The sequence below is a fragment of the Palaemon carinicauda genome, chromosome 10 (assembly GCF_036898095.1).
Source record: "Palaemon carinicauda isolate YSFRI2023 chromosome 10, ASM3689809v2, whole genome shotgun sequence".
NCBI lineage: Eukaryota > Metazoa > Arthropoda > Malacostraca > Decapoda > Palaemonidae > Palaemon > Palaemon carinicauda.
In genome coordinates this window covers 22,165,796-22,170,795 of record NC_090734.1, presented here as the reverse complement: position 1 = coordinate 22,170,795, position 5,000 = coordinate 22,165,796, and positions in this window count along the sequence as shown.

The following is a 5,000-nucleotide window of genomic DNA, read 5'->3' as shown; positions in this document are numbered from 1 at the left end:
AAGCTGGGCTCAGTTCCCCTAGAGGAGGTGGAATTCTGGCCCAGCAAGGCATCATATCCGGACTGTTATGTCCGGGTGAGAAAGGAACCAGCTTCAAAGGAGGAAACAGAGCCGAAGGAGGTCATAGTGATGGACCATGCTAAGGCTCAAGCTCTACTTTCATCCTCGATGAAGGAGAGGGGCTTCTCTAACTCGAAGGTAGCTGCATTGAGCAAGAAGCTCCCTTCCTTTGTGTCCTCTCCTGCTAGAGCCTTCCCCTTTTTACAGAAAGGGTTTGCGGCTGTCCTAAAAGCTGTCGAGGCCGGCAAGCCTTGCCCCTCCTGGAGGAGTGTAAACCCTTGTCGCTGGCCCTGCCTATGGACCACAAAGACTGGAAGGACGTCCATCTGACGTTCTCAGTGGGAAAGTTGGAGGCTGATATTGCCGGACGGCAATTCGGCGAGGACCTCTCCAAGCTGTCTGACTTTCTTTTGCAAAGAGAGTTCGAGACAAAAGAAAGACTGGCTGCCTCAATGTCTCTTCAGACTACTCTTGAGACGATGGCAAGTGACCCCAAGGTCCATGAAATGTTCATGGTGGTGGCTAAGACTCACCTGACCACGGTGACGAAGGACCTTTATGGCTTCGTCAAGGCGAGGAGAGCTTGTAGGGAGTTCGTGTTCACCGGGGCTATGGTGAGGCACGAGCCAAAGAATTTAATCTCATCCAACATTTGGGGAAAAGACCTTTTCCCTACCGATGTGGTCAAAGAAGTTGTTGATAAGGCCGCCGTGGAGAATAGAAACCTTCTCCAGAAGTGGGGCCTGGCTATCAAAAGAAAGTGTTCCCCGGATGAGGGTCCTCAACCAAAGAGGAAGACTATGAGGACTAGGCTACCGTCTCGGCCAGCCAAGCCCTCTAGACAGCAACAGCAACTGCAATTGCCATTGCCTCCAGTGCCCCAGATGGTGGCACAAACCCCGACCACTTTTCAGTGGGTACCCCAGGCTGTGTCGACTCAGTCCACGGCATTCACCCCAACGTTCGAAGGACAGTCTTCTTCCTTTCGAGCAAAGCCTAGAGGAGCAGCCAGAGGCTCGTCTAGGCACCCCTCAAGGGGAAGGGGATTCAGGGGTGGTTGTGGTCAGGGAGGCAAGACCTCAGGACGGCAGTCCAAGTGAAATGATACCGGTAGGAGGGAGACTGCTGAAATTTTGGGATCGATGGATCTTCGATCCCTGGGCCCACAGCCTACTCAAGAATGGACTGGGCTGGAGCTGGTACAGCACTCCACCCCCGTGCCTTCGGTTTTTCCAACACTCCACCCCCGTTCTGGAGGAGTACGTTCAAGAACTGTTGGAGAAAAATGTGATCCGAAAGGTGAAGTCCATCAAATTCCAAGGGAGGCTGTTTTGTGTTCCCAAGAAAGACTCGGAAAAGCTCAGAGTCATTATGGACTTGTCGCCACTCAACAAGTTCATAGTGAATTGCAAATTCAAAATGCTAACACTGCAACACATAAGGACCTTACTGCCCAAGAGGGCATACTCAGTCTCTATAGACTTGTCAGACGCCTATTGGCACATTCCAATCAGCCGTCGACTCTCCCCCTACCTAGGGTTTAGGCTACAACGGAGACTATACGCCTTCAGAGCCATGCCATTCGGGCTAAACATAGCCCCAAGGATTTTCACGAAGCTTGCGAGCGCAGCTCTCAAACAATTACACCTAAAGGGAATTCAGGTAGTAGTCTACCTGGACGACTGGCTGGTGTGGGCAGCATCCGAGACAGAATGCTTGCAAGCTTCCAGTCAAGTGATCCAGTTCCTAGAGTACCTAGGCTTCAAGATCAACAGAAAAAAGTCTCGACTTTCTCCATCTCAAAAGTTCCAGTGGCTGGGAATCCACTGGGACCTTTTGTCACACCGTTTCTTCATCCCGGCGAAGAAAAGGAAGGGGATAGCGGGTTCTGTCAAGAGACTTCTAGATTCCGAAAGGATATCAAGACACGAACAGGAGAGGGTACTAGGCTCTCTCCAGTTTGCTTCGGTGACAGACCCAGTGCTAAGAGCACAGCTAAAGGATGCAACCGGAGTTTGGAGAAGGTATGCATCAAACGCGCGAAGAGATCTGAGAAGACCAGTGCCGCCTCAATTACGTACTCTTCTCAGGCCTTGGTCCCAAGCCAGACATCTAAAGAAGTCGGTTCTTCTTCAGCCACCTCCCCCGTCGATGACGATTCACTCAGACGCCTCAAAGATGGGATGGTGAGGTCACTCTCATCGGAAAAAAGTCCAGGGGACTTGGTCCAAGCTATTCAGGACCTTTCACATAAACTTTCTAGAAGCTATGGCAGTGCTCCTTACCATAAAGAAAGTCTCCCCGCGTCACTCGATCCACATAAGATTGGTGATGGACAGCGAGCTAGTTGTGAGATGCTTGAATCGACAAGGGTCGAGGTCACCACCTCTCAACCAGGTGATGTTGGCCATTTTCCGATTGGCGGAAAAGAAGAAGTGGTACCTGTCGGCAGTTCACCTTCAAGGAGTCCGCAACGTGACAGCGGACGCTCTATCCAGGTTCACACCGATAGAGTCGGAATAGTCCTTAAACGCAGGATCATTCTCCTTCATTCTGAATCAAGTCCTAGAACTGCAGATAGACCTCTTTGCGACGAAACACAACAAGAAGTTGCCCCTGTACGTGTCCCCGTACGAGGACCCCTTTGCGGAAGCAGTGGACGCGATGTCCCTCGACTGGAACAGATGGTCCAGGATTTATCTGTTCCCCACTCACAACCTTCTGTTGAGGGTCCTCAACAAACTGAGATCCTTCAAGGGGGTAGCGGCAATAGTGGCCCACAAGTGGCCGAACAGCGTGTGGTTCCCCTTGGCGTTGGAACTACAGCTGAAGTTTGTGCCGCTATCACATCCAGTTCTGACCCAGCGAGTCCAGAAATCGACTGTCTGCGCTTCATTACAGAAAACCCGGACCCTGCAGCTCATGATTTTCTCTCCCTTGCGGTGAGAAAGCGTTTCGGGATTTCGAAAGACAGCATAGACTTCCTAGAGGAATATAAGTGCAAATCTACTAGAAGGCAATATGAGTCATCTTGGAGAAAATGGGTGGCCTTTGTCAAGGCGAAGAGTCCGCAGGAGATCTCGACAGACTTCTGCTTATCTTTCTTCATCCACCTCCATGGTCAAGGGTTGGCAGCTAACACTATTTCAGTGTGTAAGTCTGCTTTGACGAGACCCATTCTATATGCCTTCCAGGTCGACCTAGGTAACGAGATCTTTAATAAAGTTCCGAAAGCCTGCGCTAGGCTCAGACCTTCAGCACCTCCAAAGCCCATTTCATGGTCTTTAGACAAAGTTCTTCATTTCGCTTCTCTGTTGAGCAATGAAGAATGTGCGTTAAAGGATTTGACACCAAAAGTTATTTTCCTATTTGCACTCGCGTCCGGGGCCAGGGTTAGTGAGATCGTAGCCCTCTCGAGAGAGGCAGGTCGCGTTCAGTTCCTGGATGGGGGGGAACTGAACCTGTTTCCGGATCCTACGTTTCTCGCCAAGAATGAGTTACCCACCAACAGGTGGGGTCCCTGGAGAATCTGCCCTCTAAAAGAAGATGCATCTCTATGTCCAGTAGAATGCCTAAAGGTCTATCTTCGTAGAACTTCAGACTTCAAGGGTGGTCAACTATTCAGGGGAGAAACATCAGGCTCAAATTTATCTCTGAATCAACTCAGAGCGAAAATCACATATTTTATTCGCAGAGCGGATCCTGACAGTATACCCGCAGGTCACGATCCGAGGAAAGTTGCCTCATCCTTAAATTTCTTTAATTGTATGGACTTTGAACATCTCCGTTCATACACTGGCTGGAAGTCTTCCAGGGTGTTCTTTCGCAACTATGCGAAGCAAGTAGAGGAACTAAAGAGATCTGTGGTAGCAGTGGGTCGTGTTGTTAACCCTACTGTTTAACTCTGCGAGGAACAGTGGTCTTAATTAGGACGATTAAGTCCAGGGTGAGTGTGTAGGTACATACTGTACTACAAACTAAATGAGGGCACCGAGTGCCTACATAGACTGTTTCATTTCCAAAGCTGAACCTAGCATAAGTGCAGACATGTGTGCCGAGCGTTTTTAACGCTAATGTGATTGATTTGTAATACAGACTTTTATGACTTGATACCTCGGTATCTTAAAAAAGTGGCATTTGATGTTTTTTCTTTCAGATAAACAAGTTCTGTTTACTATCATACTTATGCTTAAAGTTTTGGGTTATTCTCTTTTTATATATATATATATATAATTGTTGTTAACCTGTCTATTTATTGTCTGTCAATAAACTTGTTCTTGAGAACCTTGCGTCTCTTTCACCTGTGTCAATTTATTGGTATAATTGAGCATTTATTCTATGTACCTTATCTGGGATAATTCTAATAGAATTGTTCCTTTATGCAAGCTATGTTGCATTGGTTTATGATTCCCTTAACGGGAGGACTCCGTCCCATAAAGGGACGAGGGCGGTTTTACTAGTTTCTTCCTATGCGGATATAAACCTTTGTCCAATACAAGTATTGTGCGGATAACTGGTCGATATTTCATATTGACGCAGTGGTTCTTTACAAACTATGCTTTACTTAATATAGGGTGAGACCACTATATTAGCTTGCTTGGTAGTCATACATAGGTATATGTACTCTTCGAGACCTTCCCAGAGTCTAGTAGGACTCTTCCCTGTAGGGGGCAGGAAACTCTAACATGGTTTATAGTTAGTTGAAAAGATGTATAACGGTAACATCTTAGGTCTCTAGGTCTAGTCGACCGGGAAAAATTACTTCCGGGGAGTACGGCACGTTCTGAGAATACACAGATACAGTAATGCTCTGGTATACTTCCATCAGGACGACATGGCTTGAGCCCAAAAAACGGATTTTGATCGCAGCGAAAAATCTATTTTTGGGTGAGATGGCCATGTCGTCCTGATGGACCCGCCCTTGCCTTTCTAAGAAAGGG